Source organism: Cupressus sempervirens, chromosome 8 (assembly GCF_028749045.1).
Source record: "Cupressus sempervirens isolate cs-2001-9-10 chromosome 8, ASM2874904v1, whole genome shotgun sequence".
Taxonomy (NCBI): Eukaryota; Viridiplantae; Streptophyta; class Pinopsida; order Cupressales; family Cupressaceae; genus Cupressus; species Cupressus sempervirens.
In genome coordinates, this window is record NC_143125.1 from 772280353 (window position 1) to 772307934 (window position 27582).

At 37.2% G+C, this 27582-nt stretch overlaps 1 protein-coding gene across 2 annotated transcripts in view; it reads right to left on the reverse strand.

Moving 5' to 3' along the window:
- Window positions 1-26981, reverse strand: part of LOC149544693 (lysine-specific demethylase JMJ705-like) — a 179752-nt gene extending 152771 nt beyond the window's left edge. For both annotated transcript variants that reach the window (XM_089795270.1, XM_089795267.1), the window contains exon 1: window positions 26401-26981. The gene's annotated coding sequence lies outside the window, so the exon portion shown is untranslated. The remainder of the gene's footprint in view (window positions 1-26400) is intronic.
- Between the last annotated feature and the right edge of the window lie 601 nt (window positions 26982-27582).

Consider the following 27582-nt stretch of genomic DNA (forward strand, 5'->3'; position numbering starts at 1 on the left):
AGTTGCAGTACATAGTCAGTCTAAACCTATTTCAAAATTTTACTTCAATTACTTCAAGCTCATTAATTTGCATGCCAAATGGTATAGATGTGTATAAGTGATTTGAAACTCGTTTGTGTACCCTTAGAAAATTGCATCAACTTTCCGTAGTTGTCCCATTTGGCAAAACAAGGATTGGTTTGGTTTCACTAAGTCATCAATACTATCTTGCATTTCTTGTAGTAAATTGGATCTCTAACTCCATTCCTTTTGCTTGCTCAGCATTTAAAGTTTCTTTGTTCAAGAGAGAATATTTTATTTTATACATTGGAGTGGTCATAGAATTCACATCAACATGCACCCAACGCCCCAAAAAATCCACACTAGTCTATATTCCTGTACCAAAATTTTAAACAAACCTGCTCACCTAAATTGTTTCATTGCAATCTGTCAAGTTTGGTGAATTCAAAACTAGGTCGGGAGAAATGGGGAAAATGAAAAAAAAAAACACACATTTTATAGCCAATTATTTCAAAAACCACCCCCACCCTTTTATTAAACAAAACATGATTTTTTTATCAACGAACCCCCTATCTCAATTTTGTCAATTTTATAATTCATAATATCATTCTTTAATTTTTTTCTCACCTTTTGGTAGATGATAACCCTATCCCATAGAATAAAAAATACAGGAATAATAATATTATCCAATTGATTAGTTAGAAAAATTGCAAGCTCTGCCATAAATAAATGTCAAAGTTTGCAAGCTTCATCAATGTGTACAAATGCGTACAACGCTGAGAACAAAAAAATAAAAAGAAAAAACACTAATATTTCCAATACAAGCTATCACCAAATAAAACCTAATAAGAGGATAGCTCTGTTTGAGATCAAAACAACAAATCGATATGCAGCTTTAGGGGATTTTTTGGAATCAGATGAGTCACAAATTTTGGAAGATCTTGGTCCCTCTCCAAGCCTACTTCCCTCAGCAAGAGATGAACCCAAACAAGAAGCGATGCCCCATCCTTTTTCTTCCCCTGCATCGAACACACCTAAGGGTCAAAAGGCAGTCGAAGAGAAGATTTCCATGAAATGAAACCATATTACCCCAGGATACAGCAAGTAAGAATAAAAAGATTTTGGTCATCCCCATTACATCCTTGACTTTGTGTTTTGCCTCTAAGGCAAATCAACTTCAACTAGGACAAAAATTGATTCCCCCAACCAAGAGTAACCCAAATAGCAATTCTATATCCTATATCCATATCACCAAAAATAGTAAAACCCTAGCCTTGCCATGTAACCCTAATCTCTCACTACTAAATCCTACATCCAAACCCTCTAGAAGACTTACTAAAGGAAATAAATTCTCAACAAGCATGCTATGAATTTTATATCAAGAATACTAGCCAAAGGGTGGGTAGATCAGTCCCAATATAGTGGTAATTTGTTTGTGTTAGTTGTTGCATTTTTTCTTAAAGGAGAGGTTGAGAGACTAAATAAATTAACAAAAAAGCTTATAGTAAGTGTTTGCAATTCTTAGTTGTGCACTGAGGACATGGATTTGAGCCCTTATCATATAAGCATGAATGGTGGTTATGCTTTGTTCACATCTACCTTGTATTGAGCAAATATCTTAATATGGTGTAGATACAAAAATCGAAAAGCTCAAGCTTACGCAAGGAGCGAATGCCCTTGCCCCATTTTTTGAAAACAAGCATGACAGTTGAAGTATTAAAAGGAATAGATATAAAACCTAACATGAGGAATTCCTTATCATTCACCATCATTCTTATCATTTGAATTGCCTATGCAACCATATCATATCTATAATTTTATTAGTATAAGGATAACTTTGTCTAGATAAGTAACACTTCTACATATATGAACATTAGCAAAAAGGTATTCTACATGCAAAAAGATTAAAAAAGGAGGTAACTCAAGAGACCATAGCTATCTTGACTCTCATAAACTCCCCTATAAAAGCGTGTCAATACTTATAATTGTTGAAAATGTTGTTGTCATCGTGTCAAAGGAAAGTAAAGCATATTGTTATTGTCAAAGAAGGAGATTGTATGCTTCATGTAGCAATATGGAACCAAAGGCCACTAATTGTAATCTATGCATGGCCAAAAATGCTCTTAGAACAATACTCTTCCTTGATCAAGGCAGCGTTGGAATTATCATTTTAACTGGGCCAACCCATGAGATATTTTATTTTATTATGATCTAATATACAATGGTTGGGGCCTATTTGGAATGGGCTGACCCTCTTGATGAAGCCATACAACTAACCCTCTTGATGAAGCCATACAACTAATCAAATCAAAATTTTAAAAAACCTATTATATGCAAACATGGCCAACCTTATCATGTGAAAAGGCATGATTGGGGTATTATTGTGTCGTTTTCTCACCACCACTCCATTGCAAATGGGAACAACCTGTTTTTGCTTTAGCAGGAGGAGTTGTTGTCTTAGGTGCTTTTAGTCGGCAACATTTTCAAGTCTCTAAGTCCAATGGCAAGTTTGAGTAATTTTGGCTTGTTGGGAAGTAATATTTGTCTAGGGTTTGTGTGTGCATTTTAATGTCCTTTTGAGGTGTTTTCTTAGCCTAAGTCCAAGTGGGAGGGCAGAATTTTAGTCTGAGTGATAAAAATTTACATGAGAAATAGAAGAAGAATTGTGAACAAACCACACTCGATGGGAATTCCTAATGCTAAGGATTTTCCACCAATGGAAATCCTTAATGCTAAGAATTCCCACCGGCTATCATTTCCCCAAAACATGTCAAGATCCCCCCCTTTCGAACAAAACAGGGTGCAAGCGCTTTGAGAGATCCTTATTACGGTGGCCAACTAATCATTGCAATGCTAAATGGTAATTTTCTTAAGGATGATGGTTGACACCATACCCAAGGGAAATTCCTAATGCTAAGGATTTTCCCCTCCTCATCAACCCAAAAGAGATGCAAAATTATGCTAAGGCGTAGCGAATCAAAAAAATTGGTGAAAGAATGGGAATAGTGGGCGAAATGGCAAGTTTTGGGAGTCTAACTGGCAAAAGTGTATTCGGTGGAGATTCCTAATGCTAATGATTTTCCACTGGGGGAGATTCCTAACACTAAGGAATTTCCACGACATTAATTCTCCCAAATTCCACCATCCTCTAAGGCATTTAAGGACTGATTGATGACATGAGGGCAACATCATGAGCAAGAATAGAACAAGGAATCACCAAGGAATGTTCAAATGAGGTAAAATTTGAGAAAATCCTACTCGGTGGAAATTCCTAACACTAAGGATTTTGCACCAAGGGAAATTCCTAATGCTAAGGATTTTCCACTGAGGGAAATTCCTAATGCTAGGGATTTCCACCACGTTAATCCTCCCGACTTGGGATGTTCCCCTTTCCCTTTAGCCTTATTTTTCTCATGTAAAATGAAAGACAAATCAAATGGGCAGATTGGAGAGTTGTAAAAAAAATGAATCTTAACACTAAGTGTGATGAACTTTGTTTATTATTGATGTGTTTAATTTTTAGACTTTTTCACAAACTTAATGCTTTTCTCCTTTGTTTTGCAAGGCGAATTCAAGAAGGGGTACTGAATTGAAATTCATTCTTGGAAAATCATAGTGTTGTTGGTGCACATACCCTCCATCGTTGCCAACAAAAATTAGCACTAGAAGGAGAGGCTAGGAGGCAAGGTGATGATCAAGGCCTCAAAACTTCAAGTGGATACTACCAGAAGATGTCTCAAGCCCGAGGACTCAAGTGAGAAGGAAAGATCCATGTTCAAGCTATCAACCCACAAAGTTAGATTGAAATCAAGAGCAAAGTCAGGAAAGTAGAGAGGATCCAGCTACATGAAGACCTATTCAAGGAGAATCAAGAAAGATCAAGTTGACAGGTTCAAAAAGATGCAAGCGATTCAAATCAATTACATGAGGAAATTCAAAAGACGGAGAAAATCTCAAACATTAAAAGATACTAATGCAATTTTAACAAACATCTTCGCAAGCCAAGACTCCAAGCACAAGATAAGGATGATGAGGTGGCAATTGTTTGTCTCCTCCAATTAGAAAATACCAGTTTCAAGCATCGCCAAATGTTCTATTTTCTCCTTGGTTACAAAAAATCATTGTAATTTTCTTAGTGGCCCATGAATTCGTGATTTCATGTAATTGGTTTTAAATTTGGCTACTCTAATTGGGTTTTGTGGTAAGAAATCTCAACTCTTGATCTTGAATCAATCTTGGCCCTTCGTTGTAATGGAGCTATTGTAAAAGGCCAAGGTCTTCTCATTTGTAATGTATTAGATTAGTTTTAGGAGGTGAGATTAGAGAGCTAAAGTAGAGTAGGCTAGCTAAGGGAGAGACTTGATCAAATTGTTTGTACGATGCTTTTAAAGTAATGGATGGTTCATTGTTGGTTCTTCATGACGAATTACTTGTTATTGCTTTGGAGTGCTGCATGGTTTCCTCAATATTTCACTTGGAGTAGATTTATTTCATGTTGAATTAGTTTAGGTAGATAGAAGTTGTTGTCGATGTTTACTTGTTTGATTTGAACAAATCCAGGTCTTGTGGATGGTAAGGGGGCCTTGTGTGGTAAGTCGATGACTGAATGCACTTAACTTCAATTGATATTCAATCTTTAGTTTGCATCCATTGGATGGGATTGGAGAAAAGATATAGATTTGAAAACCACTTTAGTGTTCGTTAAAATCTTGTACTAAGTGGGTGGAGCCGCTAGTGACATTACATCTAATAGAATCCAAGTTCATCCATGATTCCTTGCATTCACACTCAGAAATAGAAGAAATAGTAGAAATAGAAGTTATAAGTTGGAGTTGGAGTTGACGTGGAAGATTTGGAAAATCAAAAGCAATATTTTCATTGCACATTGTAAAGTCAAATCTTTAGAAGTGTAAGAGTTGATATCCATTGAATGAATAGCATAATTCCCTTTGTGATAACCAGCAAAACACATTATTTCACTAAGCAAGTATCCACAGTAGAAGGAACCTTGAAGTCATTTCATGATCTTTGCAAGCTTAGCATGAGAGATGACTTTATACCAAGAGAGAATTAAATGTTTGGTGTTTCTCCTTGCAAAATTAAGTATTTGGTTCTACATGTTGTAGTGGAACAAAACTCACATCAACGGGTATAAATAAAAGAGTTGGCATCAGAAAGTAGGAGCTTCGATGTAATGTTATATTAAAATGATAATATAATGTTTCTAATGGTCATCTTTAGTGAGTTTAGTTTTGCTACTTCGTTTCTATTTTTCTGAAATGATTTATTTCATTGAGAAACATTGTCATGTACTTTTTTATTTAAGAAGACTTCATCTCCATCGTTAAATATTGAAATATCAAACTATCAAGCTTCATAATATCAAAGCAGGTCTAGATCTAACTCCCTCGTGGGAGACCTAAATTTATATGGATTGCATATTGCTTGCATGTGCTTTTTGGGAGTTGCATGTTGCTTGCATGCATTGTTTTCAATGCTAAGTGTTTTCTCATTTTACCACGTGATGAAGTTTGGCAATTTTTTGAGGTATTTTAACACACAAAGTTTGGTGTCTTGTTGTATGAAGGTTTCTATAATAGATTGGTTTGTGGTCTCCTAGGTTTTCTAATTTTTGTCCTTCAAAAATTAGTTGACAGTTCTAATTATTTTTTTCAATTAAAAAATTATGTTGAGTTTTAATAATTTTGTCCTCCAAAATTATGCTGTGGGTTTTCATGATTTTTTCCTTAAAGTTATAGGTAGATTTTCATAAATTTTTCCCTCAAAAATTTTAGGGAACTGTTTTGTAAAAGGGTTTTACTATTTTTCCCCAAAAACAAAGTTTTGTATTATGACCCATCTCTCAGATTTTGTGTCTTGGGCTTTGATCAATTTCTCTCCTCAAAATTAGTCTTTGATTTTGTTATTTTATCTTTAAAAATTGCTTCTGGGTTTTCTGATATTTTCCAAAAAAATCATAATTGATGTTGTTGTTCTTAGTTTTTTCTTTTGTGAAAAAAAAATCATTGCAGGTCTTTGTCGATTATTTCCACAAAATTGTGGTTTCTTGCAACTATTCTAGATGCACCTAGAGTTGCTAGGGCAATGTTTTGCACAAGGGCTTATCAATTTCTCCTCACAATTGTGTTCCAATTGTCTCAGTGGCTCTAGCTACAGGGAGTGATACCTTTGTTTCCCAACATCAGGTTGGGAGGAGTACAGTTATTTTGGTCATTTCCAAAAATTCTGTAAATTCAGGGATGGTCAAGTCAGGCTCATGTCGCAAAGTGTTCTGATGCAAAGGGGGCAGACTTCTAGGCATCCATGATCAAAAGACCCACAGATTGTCTGTTGTAGGGTTGTTAGTATGACGACCATTAGAGGAGGGTATTAAAATAATAATGTAATATTTCTAATGGTCGTCTTTCACGAGTTTAGTTTTATTGGTTAGCTTCTATTTTCCATATTTAGTAACGATTGTTTTGTTGATAAACATCACCTTGTGCTTTTCTATTTAAGGAAACTTCATCTCCATTATTTAATATCAAAATATCAACCTGTCTATCAAACTATCAAGTTTTATAACATGCCATTCAAAACTAGAACAGATTATTACAAAAGACTGTTGGAAGAAGAAAAGCATAAGTGAAAACATTGCAGCAGATCTTGTGAAGTGTGAAAAGACAGATTTACTGCAACAGACTTTGTAAAATATGAAAGTAGAGATTTATTGCAGCAGATTTGTGAAGTATGAAAATGTAAATTTATTATAGCACATTTGTGAAGTATAAAAGAGCAGATTTGTGAAGCAGTTGAAGTACAGAAAACTATGTTCATTGTCCATTAAAGAAGCTATTTTCAAGAAGGCAAAAATCATTTAGAGGTTGGTCCCTCTCAATAGAGGAGATTGGTGTCTGCTAAGTTGGTGCTTAGTAGTGGGGATTGATTTCCCTAGTGGGTTGGTGCCTACAAAAAATTGTAAGTGTGTTATGTTTTATTAGGGCTGGAGGCAGATACAAGCAGTTCTTTGTGGTTTTTCTCTGAAAGGGTTTCCAGTTCCACATTAATATTGTGCTCCATAGTTGTGAGACCTTAAGTGATTGCTTATTGCAATTTTTTTTGAAATAAGTAACAGATTATATTATATTGATTCACCCTCCCCTCGTGTGATTATGTGCTCGTCAATATAGGACAATATGGAGTTGTTCTAGTAGATACTTTAACATCTGTGAACATTAGCGAAAAGGTATTCTAAATGCAAAAGTATTGAAAAAGAAGGTAACTAAAGTGGCCATAGATATCTTGAATCTAATAAACTCCCTTATAAAAGCATGTCATAACATATATTATATTCTTCTATTAGAAGAGCTATGGCAATCATCCTTCATATCAAAAGCATCTTCACTAATTTTTCTAAGTACATTACTTACTATTGTTTTATGTTTCTATTGATTTCCATTTTATTACATCAATAGCAGTATTTTCATATATTCTACATTCAAGTTCCAAACAAGTAGTATATGAGCAAAAATCTTTGATATTCTTGCTCCATGATCCATGATTGTGTCCCAAACACTTCTGATTAGATATTTATTTAAGTAACCATCTCTGAGTTAACACATCTACACAGCCATATTCAGCCATGGAACTATAATACTGTGACATGTGTTAATCTCAGATCGGTTTTGACTTATGAGTGACAATACACTTAAGTCATTTACAAGATAGAACAAGTAATGTATGCCGAGCATAAGTTGTTCGATAGTATTGTTGAGATCAATTTTGTACCACTACATAACATATAGCAATTGAACACTTGATATGGGATATCAAACACTCAATTCCTCTCTTGAAAAGTTAATACTCATGAAGACATGAGAAAAAATCCAATGTTCCTTACACCTATGGATACTAACTCAGTTATATCGATGTGATTTGCTGGTAATCACATAGGCGGCCTTACATTGTTCGTTCAAGGATAACTTGGACTTCTGGTGTGATGGTGATGATTTTGTATGAGTGCCAGATGATGTTGATGGTGGTGATGATGGAAGGTGTGTCCAAATGACTTATGCCTTCCTAACTTTCTTAGAATGAAATCCAACTACTCACTACTCTACTCCTACTCCTGTAAACGGAAAGATTAGCAAATGGACGAGGATCGAATCTGATGAAAGCTAACCAGCGGCTCTACCTACATAGGTGCAATGATTAAAGGGAAAATGACTAGATTACCACGCAAGGCTTCCTAACCAGCCACTAGGATGCTAGTGGCCTAGTTTATAGATCCCTATTAAACATCCACTAATATCACCATGCAATTATCCATCTACTCTTACTCTTACTTAGCAACTTTCTCAAAATAAAATCTACTTTAACAACTTCAATGAAATCTAACTTAAACTATTTCGAAGTAGAAACCATGCAATAACACCAAATGTTCTTAATCACCATGCAAGTCACAACAATGATAAAGAGAGGCAATTTCAGTATCAAGCAACAATTTTCTTCAACCCTTTACAAATGAGAGCAAATGGCCTTATATAGAGGCCAAAATTACAACCAACGGTAGAGATTAAGAGGCAAAATCAACGATCCAGATTGGATCCTAGAAACCATAATTAGTGTTGCCACCCCATCGGCCAATGAGAAGATGCCACCTCATCAATGGACCAATGAAAAAAAAGGAAAAGTGGCAACCAATGAGAAGGCACCAAAATGGTAGCCAATCAAATCAAACACCTATCCTACCCAAGAAGAAGGAGAATTTGTCACTTGGGCTTACATCAAATGATCTTCTAATATAGTTCTACCCCTTTCTTTCATCTTTTTAGCCAAAGTGATGAACTTGGCTAGCATGTCGTTGACTTCCTTCATGGGAGGGCAAAATGTATGTTTCATCTTGAACTCAGCTGAATTCATCATGTTGCTCGCTGCTTGCAGTGTTTTCTCATGATCCTTCTCATATTCTTTCGCGTATCCAATAAAGGCATTGAGGGAGGCAAGGGTGCCCAAATGTTACTTCTTGATGACAACCTTTCCCAACTCATCCAATCTTGATCCAAATTTTGTCTCATTAACATTCTCCTCTTGTCCACTTGAATTATACCTTTGGTCTATAGCCTCAAATATTTTCAAATCACTTCCTCCAAATTTGCTCTTCCTCGAAATTCACTCTTCCTTGAGATTCAATTTTCAATTTTCACTGCCCCTAAATCAAATAAAAGAGGTAGGACCCCATACAGAATTGCTTTTGATTTTGCTCAATCCTAAGTTGCAACTCTAAATTCTCGCTTATAATTTTAGCCCAATCAAATCTTCTCTTTCCATTTTCAATTTCATCAATAAAATAATACATCTAGTTTTCGAATTGCATACCTTGAGCTAAGCCCATGATCCAGTTGAGAAGCACAATGAGATCACCATACTCCGATTTGAAATCTAACCTAGTGAGCTTTGATGACCTAGTGACTCCCTTTCTTGCCTTCGTGTAACCAATTCTGCTTTAGATGAATGAAGTAAGCCTCCTGATTATCCTAAAATAACTTAGTTGCCTGGTCCATCATTACCACTATCATGCTTTTATACTGAGGAATATTAAATGCTTCTTTGACCACTTGTCCGCCGATGTTGGCTAACACTCTCTTCCCTTCATCAAAAATGATGGACTTGGTAACAATATCAAACCGAGATGCACACTCCATTACTAATTCCGAACAAGGCAAGGTAGGAGGCAAAGCCGCCGCATGCACAATTCCGCTCTTGTAGATCTTCTTTGCCATAGGGGATTGTCCTCTTTTCAATCTATCCTTTAACTATATCATGTTTACTATGCTGATATTGGTATCACTTATTCGCCTTACTATCGAGAAGAAGGTGGTCTTAGGCATCATGTCTTCTTTGTCTTTTTTGGTATTCATTCCCTTTGGGTTCTTCCTTGCACTAACATCTACCATCCTAAACACTTATTTCTGCCCCTTCGTTCTAAATGATATGGACTACACTTATCGATCACCAACCTTCTTTCTATTGATGGAAGCTAGCTTATTTTTGCCTCGCCAAGTCCTATCTCTACACTTATCAAACTCCAACCTTCAACCTAGGGGTGGGACTACCACTTATTTCTGCCTCTTCATTACCTTAGGATGGACTAGACTTATATCTCCCAGCTTCAACCTAGGGTGGTCTAGCTTATTTCTGCCTCTCCAAGTGTCCTATCATGAAATCTACACTTATCTCTCCAAACCTCAACCTATCAGTGGAATGATGAAGTGGTGGATGATGAATGCAAGAAGAATATAAGGGAAACGAACCAAGTAAGAACAAGGAATAGAATCTGCCTTTAAACCAATCTTCACCTCTAAAATGAATAGAATTTTACCTTAAATTTGTCTTTACCAATAACCGGACCCTCTTCAAATTCGGGTCAGATTTCGAAAATTTCAAGTCTCTTTGCAAATAATGATGCCCTAGCAAAAATCAGAATTTTGACCTCCTTGAAATCACCCAAATTTGCCAAAAGAATCAGACCTTGGATCATGTATCTCCTTTACCAAACAAGCAGAAATTCACAGCCTTTGGGAAGAAAATCAGACTTCAAAAAATCACCTAAGCAAGAAAAATTCAGATCTGCCCTCAAAAAAATCGCCTAGGGCAAAAATTCGTCCAAGATAGGATAAGAAAAATGCCACCAAGCAAGGAAAAATCTGCCTAAGAAAATCGTCCAAGATTGCAAGCTGCCCTTCTAGAGAAAAATCGCTCAACACACAAGAAGGAAATGGAATGAGGAGATGAGAGAAGGGGGAAGCCCCTCTTATACCAAAATTTCCTTATCCCTCCAAGTTGGCCAACTTGCCCTGAAGGAAAGCAAAAATTAAATTAGCTCTTTACTAATGGACCAGATTTAAATGTCATGCTAAAATTACTTAGCTCAAAGTGGAATTAGCCCATTTATTGCTGGTTGTGATCGAAAATTGCAAAATAAAACAAGGAAAGCCTAGGAGATGCCAAAATTTACATTTAACAACGTTTTGGCAATTAAAATATCATTAAAACCGAATTTAGCAAGCGAAAATCGACCTTCAATTTTAATTTACCAAATTCCTTTCAACATTTACAAATCTCCTAAGCAATATTTCAACCAATTTAATGAAATTTTGCAATTTAATCCACTTTTAATTTTGCAAACAATTTCAACTTTCTAACCAAATTAATCCTTTACCTGGAGCTCAAAATCGATTTCCAATTTTAATTTCACTATCAAAATATTTCTCTCAACCAAAAATTCAAGATTTTCCGAATGACTAAATCTAACAAATTCATTTTGAAAATGTTCAAGCTTATACAGTGATTTCAAGTTTTCAAAATCCGTCTAAGTCCAAAATTTTGCAAATTTATCCTACCGAATATTGTTCTAACCATTAAAAAAAAATGTTGTTTTTTTTAAATTTGTTTGGCCTAAGGATAACATTACATCTTCTAGAAAATCAAGTTTACACCAGGTGAAAAAAAAAATCACATCCCTCCGTCCTGGCCCGAAGGCGTCCAAAGTCTAAAATTTTCAAATCGAAAACTTTTGAACAACTTCAAAAAACTTGCTAAGGCAACCGAAAAAAGGGGGTCCCCACAATTTTGGGGCGATGATGTGAAAACCTCACAAAAAGTATATGTCAAGCGAGACATAAAGTATGTGCCGAGTAAATAGTAAGTGCCGAGTCACTCAAGTGTCGAGCAGACAGTTGATGTCGAGTGATTCAGATGTTGAGTGATCAATAGATGCTAAGTCATTCAGAGGACGAGTTATATCATTGAAGATGCAGTGGATGTGGAGCATCAGAGACTTCAAGTGTCGAGTAAAACAGTTTTGGACATAATTGTTTGTAATGGCACAAACTTCTATGTAAACCATTTTTTAGCCGACTTAAGGATTATTTTGCAATTCTTCATGATAAGGACAAACCTACATTGAGGATCCCTATGCAGTACATGCAACCAATCAATAAAAGAGATGGTTTAAGCAACAAAATGGATAAATCACAATCATTGATTCATACCTAACCCTAAGTCATCTGGATCTTCTTAAGGAAGGCAAACCCTAAACATTGTAATGCGTGGAGAGAGAAGTTTGCATGTGCAAATAGAGCATTCATGGTGGCTAAGGAGTTGTGAATCAAGTTATACATTGCAGAATCAGTTAAAGAGAACAAAGGAAAGGAGTTAGAGGACAGAAGTGATACATCTTATCAGAGAGGATCAAGTACACATCAGGAAAGAGGTGATTTAGAGGACAGAAGTGATACATCTTATCAGAGAGGATCAAGTACACATCAGGAAAGAGGTGATATGTTATCTAGCAACAGAGTGCTAACCACAGAATCATTGCTGAGACATTCTAGTAGGTGAATCAGTTAAATCTCTTAACAGAGTAGTCCTAACAAGTTGTTGTAAATCCTTTAATAGGGTGCTTACTGCATTATAAGTTTTAAGTCGTTTAATTAGGCACACTTCTAACAAGGTGTTGAAATCCTTTAATAGGGTTAGATCTAACAATCTTGTAAGCCTTTAACAAGGCAGACCTTTCACAGTGTAGATCAGAATTTACGATCAAACATTGTAACCTTCACTGGATACACTTTACAACTGCAGTAGCGTAGATTTATGGGTGTCATCCCCACCCCAGTTTTATCTTCTCATTGGAGGGTTTCTGGGTAACCAAATATCTTGTGTCATATATGTGTTGAATTTTATTTGCTTTCATACTATGGATGAATATGTTTAGCTAGGTATTTCAGTTTACATGCAAATTGTGAGATGGATATGTGGTGAATGATTTTATAGTAAAAGTTTTGAATGACTAATTCACACCCCCCCCCCCTCAGAGTTTACTTTCCCTATTGTATTCCAACAATTGGTATTAGAACACAGTTCTCTGGAAAGGAAAGCTTTGCAACTTTGAGGAAAGATCTTGAAGATGGAAGTCTACAAGTTGGGAAAGACTATTGAGAATTAGAGATTGAAATCCAGCTTTCCCTACATCAACTGAATGAAGCAAGAGATGATTTGAAGCGCTCACCAAAGAGAAGGAAAGAGATAGCTATTAAAGAGAATGACACACAATACCAAGAGGAAGACACTACTAAATTGTTTGCAGATGGAAACACAAGTGAATTTCATGCAACAATTGCAGATCTAATGGAAAAGAATGGTGCCCTAACACAAGAGGTCAGAAATCTTAAGATGGAACAAGAAGTCCAATCAGTATTGCTATGTGAGGTGACTGAGCAGAAAAAGAATGCTAAAGAAGACAAAGTCATGACTGAAGATGACAAAAGGATATTGACCAACAGACTGGAAGAAAAGACATCAGAGGTGAATAGGATTGCTCACATGCAATTGGAAACAATGAATCAAATGATGATTGTCAATCATGAATTAAATGGAAAGGATGTTGAGATCACAACACTGAAGTTGCTAAATGAACAACTGAGAAATGATCTAAAAAGATAAAAAGAATTTGTTAAAAGTTTCAACAGACCTAGTGAAGCCATCAAGTATTTTGAGCAATTGATGAGATCTCCTAGATCCAACAATGATACCACTGGATTGTGTTACACCAGCACCAAAAAAGTAGAATCATCTAAAAGTGGTGAACAAAGAAGCAACAAAGGTAAGAACTACAAACCTACTTGTCATAATTGTAGAAAGATAAGTCATACAACAAATGTTTGTAGGAGCAACAATGCAAATCAAAACCCTAAGAAGAAATTCATGGGTAACTGTCATAAGTGCAACAATCCAGGGCATCAGGCACATGAATGCAAGACCAAGACATCAAGCACACAAAGATTTGAAGTTTACTACTACAACTGTAAGAAGTATGGACATAGAGCATATTAGTGCAAATCCAAGCCTAACTAGTCATCAAACAAGAAAGACAAGATAAACCATACTAACAGATCCTACAATTGGGATTACAATACAAGGTATAGTTGTCACTATTGTCAAGAGTATGGACATGTTGCTGAAAATTGCATTAGAACACATTTCGAAAGTGACTATAGTAGAATGTTGAATCAAACTACATGTTTTAGCTGTTTGAAAACTGGTCACATCAGCAGAAATTGTCCAACAAGGTCAAAAGCACCTAGTAGTGAATTCAATAAAAGAAAAGGAAAGGTTGATGTTGAAGAAATCAAAGTGCAAATGAACAAGACATGGAAGAAAAAGGAAGATTGCAATACATCAAGTTCAGATGGGATCACTTCATCCAATGGATCAGGTGATCACACCACTCCCAACTAGGCAATCAAGAAGTGTGTGGGGAACTAATATTTCAAAGTTTAATCATACATCAGTTCCAAGGATTCAGTTCTAAAAAGATCATATATGCATGAAGTTAAATGCAAAGTATTGGTTAGAACTCAGAAGAAATCTATAAGTTTTCATGTTACTACTGAGCATGAAAAGTTTCATTGTTGTTGTCAAGTGACAGTTTAGTTGTTGTCGAGCTATCTAAGGTGATCGTGTTGGTCGAGCTCGCCGTGGTTGCCAAGCATGGAAGAAATTACATGAAAGCCAAGTGAGTCAAAATTGCTATTGGAGCCGAGCTTATAGTTGTGCAAGCACTGAGCATTTAATGTGAAGTTTTAAGGGCTATATGGTCAATTTTCAACTCATTTGCGATCATTCGAGATTGAAGAGAACACGAAGAGCATAAGGCAAATTGGAGAAATCGATTCAAGCATTTGCATACTGAATTCAATTGCTACTCGACACCAAACATCAGATTTTTCAAGGTATTTATCGTGTGCCAAGCTACGCTATTTGAATTTACGCAAACCCTAGATAGTTGTTATGGCGTCTAGCTCTTCTATTGTTGTGGTTAAGGAAGGAAAGGAAGTTTTAAACGTTCAATTGATTAGTAATGAGATTAAACAACCACATTTCTGGACAATTCCTGACATTGCATATAAAGGAGACCCGTTTGGTGCATTATCTATGATACAACCATGAGTTTTAATGATACAAGATGTAAGGTGTTGCTACACTTGTAAGGTAGGAAATATAGGAGACATGGAAATCAGAGACTTGTATAGAAAATTGTGTGAAAACGCAGTGCTGAAAGAGGAAAACAAAATTGTAGAAAGAAAAGGGTTAACTCGTGCCCTAGATTTTCTAACGTATTCAAGACAAAGTGGATCAAGACAGTTCTCAGCAGGATACATGACAACTCTATATGGTTAAAAGATGACCTTATCAAGATTACAAAGAGAATTATTCAAAGGGTAACAAGGTATCCTACCCTAGACAGAACAAAGACTATGAGGAGTAATGCAAAAGAGGCAACTAAAAAGAATACAGGGGTAGTGTGGAATAAGAGAGGGATGACCATAGATATAATCATTGATCCCCTAATTGCATTTGCAGTAAGGGTCATTGCACATAAGTTCTTTCAATCCAACAGATTGAATAGTGTACCATGTATAGCTGTGGATTTAAGCTATAAGATAGTAAAGAAGGACCATTCTTATGACCTTGCCGAGTTACAACTCCAGTAGTTATCAGAAAACTTGGGAGCCATAAGAAAAACAAAAAGTGCACAATGCAAATTTGGTTTAACATATTATTCTATGTGCAGAACACTTTTCCCTCATCTGGCAAAGTTGCTTGGAAAACCAATAGGTCTATTGCAGTGCAGATTGGAGAATACATAGAGCAATTTGGAGATTATTTTGAGACTATAATGACAAGTTATTTTGAAAACTCTAAAAAGTCAATGAAACAAAAACAGAGGATACCAGTATCACTAGTAGAGAAACATTTCAATGATGTTTGTTTTCTTGTTAATGTGGATTTCACTTATGCTCAAGCTATTGTTTCAAGGGTTAGATGGCTCAGGCCATTGACTTATGAAATTAATGTGGATGAGGCATCTGCAGCCATCACTGCTTTACTCGCAGAGGAAGTAGATAAGAATGCTACTGCATTTGGAAATTATGATGTAGCCAAGTCTAAAATCACAATGGACTTGAAGACAGCTTTTGTGATGAGAAAGAAGAACAAGATTGTGAAAAAGCTCGAGGAACAATTTGGTGAAGAGGCAGAAGGAGATGAAGAAGAAGAAGATAATGAAGATGATGAAGATAAACCTGCCCAAGCACCACTTGCTCTCACACAAGGTCAAGGTGAGGACTAAGGAGAAGAGGAAGTAGAATTTGATTAAGGTGCCGAGGAAGAAGAAGCCAATGAGGCACCTATTGCTACAGAAAAGAAGAAGAAAAAAGCAAAGAAGCCAGCAACAAGCAAACCCAAGAAAGTAGTGAAACCTTCACAACAAAAGCCTACAGTTCCTATCACCAAGGCTAGCACAAGAGCTACTGCTAAGAAGACTCGGGAAGTTGAGAAGCCTAAAGGCAAGAGAGCCAGTACAGCTACCAAGGAAGATGAACCTGAGCAGAAGCAAAGGAGAAAATACATTGCTCCAGCTGAATCAGATGAGGAGAGGACCGAGTCAAATGACAACAACCAATTCAAAGTGGTAAGTCACGGACCCTCTTCTAATTTGGACAACCTGTGTGATAATATCAAGAACAATGTTGATTTATCAGGGTTCACACATGTTGGATTTGGTAAACTTGGGAAGATAGAGATGAATAAAGTAGAAGAATCTATGTATGCCATGATTACTCCAATTGAAATTGCCAATTCTTTACCCAAGAGTCTATATGACAGAGTTGAGCAAAGCTAGAAATATAGTCTCTCAACTGAAAGGAATATCAAAGAGACTACTCTAGCAAGAGTGCTGCCAGACTTGAACAAGTCTGCAATGGCAAAGGCAATTAATAAGCATAAGGGAAAATTTGCTCCTAAATATAAAGCCTTTAACATTTTACAGGAACAATATTGAGGATGTTGTCCAAAAGACCACCCAGCTATGGAAAGTGATATATGGGTTGGCAACAAATGAGTCAAACAAAAAGACACCTGTGGAAGTAGGTGAAGACAAAGCAGAACAAGAGGTTGTTGAGATAACAAAGGTTGAATCTATAAGGGAAGGACATGAGGAAGGCACAGTAAAAGAAGCAATTATAGAGGCTACAACTAAGGAAGAGCAATAGCAAGAACAAAATGTACCAGAGGTACATATGCCAAGTGTCAATCCACCTCATGTAGAAAAAGAGGATCAACAAACAGAAACAGTAAAGATCAAGGATTTTTCTGAGAACTCTATTGAGAACATCAATCCCTTAACAGAGGAGGATATGAAGAAGATATTGATTCTGTAATGTTCCTGAGTATGTAAGGACTGGATGATGGTCGAAAAGGAGCACAAAAACTTGTACGATGTGGGAAAGGTAATCTTGCAAGTATAGATGGAGGTATCCATACGGTGGAGGGAGAGGGCAAGTACGGATTATGGTGCCTAAACTGTCCATATAGTGCCAAGACAATGCCCAAAAAGGTCGTACAACGTTGCCAAAATGGTCGTATAGTGCAGCTATAATGGTTGTACAGTGTTACCAGAGGGGTCGTATGGTGTGTGTGGGTGTTGTCGAACGGTGGAAGGTGGGGAGTATGTGCAACAGGGATATGTCTTCAATCCGTACAGGGAAGGTAGCAGGCTGTACAACATAAGAAAGTGCAGTACGGTGATGAATGTGTAATGGTCGTACCTAATATTGGTCGTACGGCATCAGGGGGAGACAATGTGTCGAGTGTAGGTCAAGTACGAATGGAGGGGAAAATATGTGGGAGAATGAGGGGTGTTGCCTAAATGGGAGACCGTACAATGTATGGTGGGAACTGGAGATAGATGGAATTCGTAGGGGATGCACAGGGAGACTTTGCAAATTGACAAATAGTGTAAATAAATAGCAAGATTTGATGCAGATAAACAACAATTGGAAATACACAGGACAAGAGAGTAGATCAAACCAACACAATGAATATTCACAATATGATGAAGCTCCGACTTGTCAAATCCGAGTGAAGTGTTACAGGCAATGGAATAGGGTGAGGGTTGAATCCCACCGAAATCGAACAAACAAAATAGGGAAGGTCTTTCACTTCCGAAATGGTGATCGACAGAGAACTCCAACAAGAATTCGCAGTATATAGAAAATAATCCAAATTACATACCTAAAGACTACCTACAAGTCGTGCTTGAATACCTGTCAGGAAACTTTCTAAAGGTGTACAAAGATAGCCGACGGTGACACAAACTACAAAAAAAAAAAAAAAAAATGGGTCTGAGATATATTAAATCAATCGGCCCATTAACAAGGTTTAATTAAATACATTTATTTTATAACGGGGATATTACAGTCCTCCTGTCCCGAAATTTGCTTGTCCTCAAGCAAATGCACATCTAATTCTAGGAAACCTTCTGTAGTTAGCTCCTTCAATTCCGAGTCAGGCACTGAGTAGATTTTCCCGCTAAAGTAAATGATGTCATCAATAACTTTGTATCTTTTATCGCATACATAGCCATCCATCAACTCACATGCAAAAGTGTTCTTGGAATACTCAACCAATAGATGGGCCCGCCAATTATCCAAGGAATGTGGTGAGGTGTTGACTATCTTGTTTTTATTTGCAACATCTGGGACCAAATCCTGTTTAAAAATTGCCTCAATCTTTTTGATTGTGACTTCCCTCAATCCTTTATTTGACATTCCTCTTAGCAGCACCTTCTTGCCATCTATCTCGAATGATAAGTCCATCCTTTTGAAACTTTGGGTGTACTGGTCAAGAGTTTCCAACCACTGAATGCCCAAAATGATATTAGTATCAACCAAATCTATGACAAAGAAATAATCTGTCATGGTATAGTTTCCCATGGAAATTTGTAGCCATGGGATCACATGAGTGCAAGGTAACAAGGTTCCTCCTGCAACCTTAACCTCAAGTCCCCCATGCTCAACTGCGCGCAAGCCTTTACTAGTGACCAAAGATGAATTAATGAAATTGAGTGTGGCGCCACTATCAATCATGATTGGGACTCGTTTTCCGTGAAGTGTGCCACGAACGCTGAAGATACCACCTCCAGTCGATGTAGTGAGGGTAGCAATGGACCCCCTTTTTGTATCAACGCATTTATTCTCTCTTGCTGGGTAATGTCTTCATCTGTTGCTGCAAGTATTTGTCCTTCGTCATCATCAGGCATCACCTCAATGTAATGAATCTTTCCCTTCCCAAGGCAATGATGAGCAAGTCCCCGTGGTTCTTTGCATGTAAAACAGAGCTTTTTCCTTTGGAATTCTTGTCGAGAATCTTCATCAATCTGACGTTTCTTTTGAACTGTCTCCTTGTCCTTGTCTTCTTGTGGGGATGGTGTTGGTGTAGCTACATAGTTTTAGAGGAAGATGCGGCCATGTCATGCACCTTCTTAATAGCTTCGTTGAGTGTACAAGAGTTGAACCCTTTGATCCACCTCTCAAAGGCTCCCTCAGCCCATCCATGAATAACACAATTCGACGTCTTACAGAGATCTCTGTGACTAGGACTAACAGCCTTTGGAACTCAATGATGTAGTTGTCTACCGTGCCCGTTTGCTTCGGCTGAGCTAGATCTTTGAAGTTTAGCTCAAGATCTTTCCCATCAAAACAATCAATGAGTCTCTTAGTGAACTCGACATAAGAGGTCACTTGGTCGTGATCGAGAGTGACCAATCCATGATGCCACCACTCATGCGCCACTCCTTCCAGATCAAGTGCTGCGAACTTGATTGCTTCCTCTTCGAGCATTGGATTGAGTTAGAAATAGGTATTTGCCTTTAGGACCCATGACTGTGCGGTAATGACTCCAGATCCATCAAATGGCAATAAGTTTACCTTTCTGATCATTCTCCTGAGATCATCATTAAAATAACCGTGATTTCCACCACCAGAATATCTCATTCTTAGATCAACATAGTCTCTGTAAGATATATCACCTTCCATATTCGCATTCTGCCAATCTTCTTGAAGTTTCTCTTGCATTTCCTCAAAAGTGGGCTCTCTTTCGATGGGTATCAAGGGTCGAGAGCGAGAGGGTTGAAAATTTGTCCTTCCCGAAACCGAATCATCGCTATGCCCATTTTGTTCTCCTATCTTTCCCTCGGCCAATTTTTGTAGAGTTTTCTGCATAAGCCTTTGGGTTTCATTGATTTGCATTTGGTTTCTATTCATCTCTCTTAAAAGATTCGTGAGTTCTGTCGTGGAATCCTGATGATCTGTCATTCTATCAATAAGGTTACTTCGCCTTCTCGTTCGAGTATAAACTTGCATTCACTTCCACAGGTAGGTAGGATCAAAAGCTCTAATACCACTATAATGTTCTTGAGTACGGAAGGACTGGATGATGGTCAAAAAGAAGCACAGAAACTCGTACGGTGTGAGAAAGGTAATCTTGCAAATGCAGATGGAGGTATCCATACAGTGGAGGGAGAGGGCAAGTACAAATTATGGAGCCTAAACTATTTGTACAATGCCAAGACAATGCCCAAAAAGGTCGTACGGTGTTGCCAGAATGGTCGTATGGTGCAGCTGTAATGGTTGTACAATGTTACCAGAGGGGTCGTACGGTGTGTGTGGGTGTTGTCGTACAATGGAAGGTGGGGAGTATGTGTGGCAAGGATATGTCTTCAGTCCGTATAGGGAAGGTGGCAGGTCCTACGGCACAAGAAAGTGCAGTATAGTGATGAATGTGCAATGGTCGTACCTAGTATTGGTCGTACGGCATCAAGGGGAGGGAATGTGTGGAGTGTAGGTCAAGTACGGATGGAGGGAAAAATGTGTGGGAGAATGAGGGGTGTTGCCTAAAAGAGAGGCCATACAATGTATGGTGGGAACTGGAGATAGATGGAATTCGTAGGGGATGCACAAGGAGACTTAGCAGATTAACAAATAGTGTAAATATATAGCAAGATTTGATGCAGATAAACAACAATTGGAAATACACAAGACAAGAGAGTAGATCAAACCAACACAATGAATATTCACAATATGATGAAGCTCCAACTTGCCAGATCCGAGCGAAGTGTTATAGGCAACGAAATAGGGTGAGGATTGAATCCCACCGAAACCAAATAGGGAAGGTCTTTCACTTCCGAAATGGTGATCAACATAGAACTCCAACAGGAATTCGCAATATCTAAAAAATAATCCAAATTGCAAGTCTACCTACAAGCCCTGCTTGAATACCGGTCGGGAAACTTTCTGAGGGTGTACAAAGATAGCCGACGGCGACACAAACTACGGAAACAAAATAAAAATGGATCCGAGATATATTAAATCAATCAGTCCATTAACAAAGTTTAATTAAATACATTTATTTTATTACGGGGACATTACAAATTGATACCACCACCAAGGCAAAACTATGCAGCCATCCTATATTGGTGAATGTGAATGAGATTGAGAAGGCAAAAATGGCCTCTGCAAGGGAGAAAACTTAAGATTTATCTAGTGCCCCCCTTCAATCTATAGAAGTGCAATCTACCATGCCTATGGTAGTATATCAAAGAAAGGACACAATGTCAACACATGTCAGCACATTAGTGTCAAATGTTTTTTTTACATGCAATTTCAACAGATGAGAAAAACGGGACACCAATCCAAACAGGTCAAGAAGCCAATCCTGCACCTACAACACAAGCAGAAGATGATACAGAGATCACAGAAACGGAGAAGGATAGGACTGAAGATTCAATCTTGACTATGAAACCAGAGGAAGTGATAGCAATTCAGACACTAGTTACCTTCCCAGATACTGTTACACCTATTCCTAGTCAAGCACTTCATAGGCCAAGTGTAGAAGCTACACCTTTGCAATCATCAAGGCCTAGTCCTAGCACATCTAAGGTTGATGAAGTTACATCTTATGGTGATATCAACTTAGATGAGGTGATTGAACTGCCAAAGTTTGATCTTACATCAATCACCATAGAGCAAATGGGCATATTGCAGGATGCTCTAGCCAGAAAGAAACACCAAGAACTGCTCAGAAGGGAGCATAGGCAGAAACAAGCACTTCATGACATTAAGGACATATTTCTTGATGCATTCAACCTACCTGCACCTGATGAAGCCAAGCCAATCATTGAGCAGTTGGCAAATATTGTGGAGAAGATCAATGATGAAGACCTAGACACAAATGTCAAATTGTTAGAATGGTCTGAGAAGAAATTTCATACCAAGGTAATTAAAAAGATATCAAGTGCTATTGCACTTAGTCAGGTTGAGTTAGCAACCAAAATTGATGGTGTGAAGTGTTGGAGAACATTTCCTCTTTTTACAAGCTGTGTGATGTACCCCTGTTCATACAAGAAGTGCAGAGACACATTGACCACCTAGAGAGAGATTTGAAGTCAACAGGTAAAATCTTACAGCAATCTCCTAGTCAAAGTCAGTCTCATTTCATAAATTTGTTGTCAGCACAAGGTTAGTTAGCAGCTTTGCAAGCTCAAGATGCCAACATCAAAGCTACATTGATCAGCATCCAGTCCATGTTGACCCCTCACATGGAATTGTTACACAAGGAACTAACCTTTGCAAAAACATTGATGAAGAAAGATCCCCATCTTTCTACTCCTGAAGGCCTAGTCAACCTTGCTGCCAAGGTAGCTATTCAAATCAAATCTCTTGAGGTAGCATGTGACAACTGGAATGTAGCACTAAAGCTCATAATAGAGGTCCATAAATCATATTTGGACAAACACATTATTTGTGTACCACCCATGAGATAAATGTCAAAAGGGGGAGAATGAGATAAAAGGGGAGAATGCATAAGTTTTGGGGGAGACCAAACAAAGGGGGAAGCAGTACAAAGAAACAGAGCTAGCGCAGCAACACAACAGATCTACTCAGCATGAGTATTCAGATTCAGAAAAGAACAATCAACTCAGGGAGAGTTATAGAATTTTCAGGTATGACTAATAGGTCACAAGTTTTGCAAAATTTTGAAGTTTTAGAAATTTTGTATGTAAACCAAGTACTAAATGGAGATTATCTAAGTTATGCTCATAAGTTAAGGATATTCATGACCAAGTGTTTTTGTCACTCATGTCAAAGGGGGAGATTGTTAATCTTAGATTGGTTTTGACTTATGAGTGACAATATAATTCAGTCATTTACAAGATAGAACTTAGTTCATGCCGAACAAGTAACGTATGTCAAGCATAAGTTGTCAGATAATATATGTCAAAGTAACAAGAATCGGAATCGGATCGGAATCGGCAAGGCCGAATCAAATCGTGAATCGGCCATGAATCGGAATCGAATCGGCCATGAATCGGAAAATTTAAAAAACCCTCGAAATTTAGTGAGTAACATATTTCATAAACCCTTTATCGCTGATTCGATTCACCGATTCACAAAAAATCGTTTGGCTTGAATCGAATCGCCGAATCGCGTGAATCGCATGAATCGCCGTGATTCTTGGAACTATGATATATGTCGAACGAGATATAAAGTATGTGCCGAGTAACTAGTAAGTGTCGAGTCACTCAAGTGTCGAACAAACAGTTGATGTCAAGTGATTCAGATGCTGAGTGATCAATGGATGCCAAGTCATTCATAGGACGAGTTACAACATTGAAGATGCAGTGGATGTCGAGCATCAGAGACTTCAAGTGCCGAGTAAAACAGTTTTGGACATAGTTGTTTGTAATAGCACAAACTTCTATGCAAACCGTTTTTTAGCCGACTTAAGGATTGTTTTGCAATTCTAGATGATAAGGACAAATCTATATTGAGGATCCCTATGCAATACATGCAACTAATCAATTAAAGGGATGGTTTAAGCGGCAAAATGGATGAATCACAATCGTTGATTCATACCTAACCCTAAGTCACCTAGGTTTTCTTAAAGAAGGCAAACCCTAAACATTGTCATGTGCAGAGAGAGAAGTTTGCATGTGCAAACAGCGCATTCATGGTGGCTAAGGAGTTGTGAATCAAGTTATACATTACAGAATCAGTCAGAGGAGAACAGAGGAAAGGAGTTAGAGGATAGAAGTGATACATCTAATCAGAGAGGATCAAGTACACATTAGGAAAGAGGTGATCTATTATCTAGCAGCAGAGTGCTAACCGCAGGATCATTGTTGAGACATTCTAACAGGTGAATCAGTTAAATCTCTTAACAAAATAGTCCTAACAGGCTATTGTAAATCCTTTAACAGGGTGCTTACTTCTTGTAAATTTTAAGTCCTTTAATCAAGCACACTTCTAAGGGTGTTGAAATCCTTTAATAGGGTAAGATCTAACAATCTTGTAAGCCTTTAATAAAGCAAACCTTTCACAAAGTAGGTCATAGTTTATAATCAAGCATTGTAGCCTTCATTGGATACACTTTACAACTATAGCAGCTAAGATTTGTGGTTGCATCCCCACTCCAGTTTTACCTTCTCATTGGAGGGTTTCTAGGTAACCAAATATCTTGTGTCATATATGTTTTGAATGTTATTTGCTTTCATACTATGGATGAATATGTTTAGCTAGCTACTTCAGTTTACATGCAAAACGTGAGATGGATGTGTGGTGAATGATTTTATGGTTAAAGTTTTAAAGAATTGATTCACCCCTCCCCCCCTCTTAGAGTTTACTTTCCCTATTGTATTTCCAACAACATGTTTCTTATTCCCCTTGCCTTCATTCCCCTTTTTTAAAAACTAAAAGGATTGTTGTTTAGAAAATTAGAAACCCAATGGATCCATAAATACAAGAAGATCAATAAGGATTCCACTCACATGCACTTATTATATGCATTTGAAAATTGAACCTATATTAACAATTATCTCCCCTAAAATACGTCTTCCTTCTAGCTGAAGGGATTCATTAGTAAGTTTCACTTAATTATTAATATAATCTTTTTAGAATCATTTACAAATATCAAAATATATGACCAAGGATAAGTATATGATTTAGCAGGAAACAAATTATGTTTTCCATATTTACGTGAGTACGTCTGCAAGGTCTTGCAAAACTATTGTAGATCTTGATTAACAGCCAAAAACTAGAACCATAATATGTCACATATGCCCAAAGCATACTATGATACAGCATGACACAAGTTGCAGAAGCAAAGCATGCTCTGATTATGGTTATATCAATCCAACTTCCAACTGCCTTGCCATCACGGTGTCAGGAAAAAAAATACAAGTTATCTATTAAGATTGATTACTTTCTAAACCCAAGTTTATAGCAATTTGCTGATTTTGAGAAAAGTACAATAAGAGCAAAAGAAAAATCATTATATATTAGTACTTATACGTATTTACAAGCTTGGACTCTGTATTTTTAAAATCTAAGGGATATGGATTTGATTTAGTCATTTATTATATTTAGTAATTCACATGGAGAATGTTGCTAAGAAAAGGTCATGCATGAAATTACAGACAATCCCCTAAGTAAGATTCCGTTCACAACATGATGTGGCTATGCAGAATAATTTCAAGAACATAGTATATGCACAGGTGACAGCTGTACATGTTGAAACTTGCCTACCAATTGATAGACAGCACAAACTAAGCTTTAGTCTAAACATGACTTATTGTTGTGGGTAATTAGAAAGGAAACATAAACTACTTCAAGGCCTATCAAATTTGAGGAAAGAAACCTCCTACCGGTAGATGAGAATGACGAAAAGAAAAGAAAATGCTGCTTCCTAACAAAAGGAATAGCATCGAAATCATATTTTTCAGAAATGGAAGAGCGGCAAGTGTAGGGAAGAAATGCCAACGCATGAGAAAAGTAGCCATATCAAGGCAAACATTTCGTTCAGATAAGTAATCCGAGTAAAAGAAATTAAAGCACAATTCAGTAATATCGTCAAGTTTTATTAGGGATATATAAGCAATCCTTGCTCTGAGTTTCTCGAGGTAAGAATCGCACATCGAGAGAACTTGTATGAGATTAGACTTTATACCCCAAAATAATAGTTAAGAATCACTTATGAATATAGACTGAAATGATGATAGTAGTTTAAATTTACAGTAAGACAAAAACACTACGTAATCTTTGGCAAGTGTCTTCCGGCACAAACTAATCACTCAAAACCCTTTAAAAAAGCCCTATCATGGCGGCCAAATAACCATAAAGCATTCATGCTTATCTGTTTAGTTTTAATTTTAATTTTAGCAGTTAACAAACATCAAGTGCAAATGTTTAAAGTTGCACATAATATTTCCAACTCAGCCGGTTTAGCCTATCTTGACTCGTCAGTTTCAACGCCTGAGTAAAGTGAGATATAAATCATATAACATGGAAGAAAACTAAATCGTGCTGACTGACAGGGTTATACAAGTGACCACAAAACCAAGGTTATCTATTCATCATAAAATAACAGGCCATAAATCAGCAAAATTCATCAAAATCGTGCACACAGAGAAGATAAAGAAAATAGTAAGAAAACACGTACCGTAATAAGATAGTGCTCCATTCTTTCGTTATTCTTCGTCTCGGCAAGCCCACCGCGGCTCGAACCTCAGCCGATCGGAATGTAAAACTACGTCAATTGCTGCAGATAAAAGGCTATTACGGGACGTCATCTGACGGCAAATAATTCTGCATTTCACTTGGCCGAATCTTCTCTGCACAGCAAGCCTTCTGACATGTTCCTGATGGCTTCAGGACAGGCTCGCTGCATATAATTTTTGCCAAAAATAAGTCTTTGCAGGTTAAAATCGTATGGCAAGTAAATCTTACGAAGCGAAACATCGTTTCGATGGTGCACTTGACGCGTTTGAGGGTTATAAATGAGGTAATAAATATGCATGGAAGAGTTTTTGAAGTACTGAGACGCAAAAATGCTGTGAAGAAGAGCATTTTGAAAGGAAAAAAATGGCTTGGCGGGTGAATTGGCTGGTGAAAAAGCGTGTGCATATTCACGCATAAAGCTCAGTCACGCCTCTGCTGCAAATGACTGGGTTTCTTATGAATTATCAATGATCTGTTTTCTTTTTCTATTATTTGCTTTGTCTGCCCTCCTTTTATGCATCTTCCATGTATGTCCTCTTTCACTCTTCTTTATACTTTTTTTCCGGGAAGGAAAACCTCGGTTTTTGTAAATTCATTAATAATAATAATAATGATAATAATCGAGGCTAATATTCGGGGTGAGCTTCCCGTGATCCGTGTCTTCTTTCTTCTACAGTTTTAGGAATAAGAAACATCTTAGTTAATCTTAGTTTTAAGCTCTTCTCATTGAACTATTACAAGGCTAGGATTACTACCTATATCGTCATTAATTCTTTCATATTTGGTCAATCAATTTGTTATGTTTCTTCACATTAATATTTGCAAGTCATATATTTTATATTTGTAATCGTATTTTGGGTAGAAATTGTTTTTGGGGAAAATTTAATTGGCATTATAGCATAGGCCATGGTAGCAAAACATTGTATTCACTCGTATGATCGCAAGAGCTTGCAAGTAACATTTGGTGATTAGTTTTTTTTCACATTACTATAAGGTGGGCAATAGCATGAGATATAATGCGCAGGTCGGGGTGACATGGTAATGAAAATAGCAAGGGGCTTTAAAAAATTAGATGTGCAAGCTATTGGATTTTTCCAACGACCATAGTCGTAGCAAGTTGTAG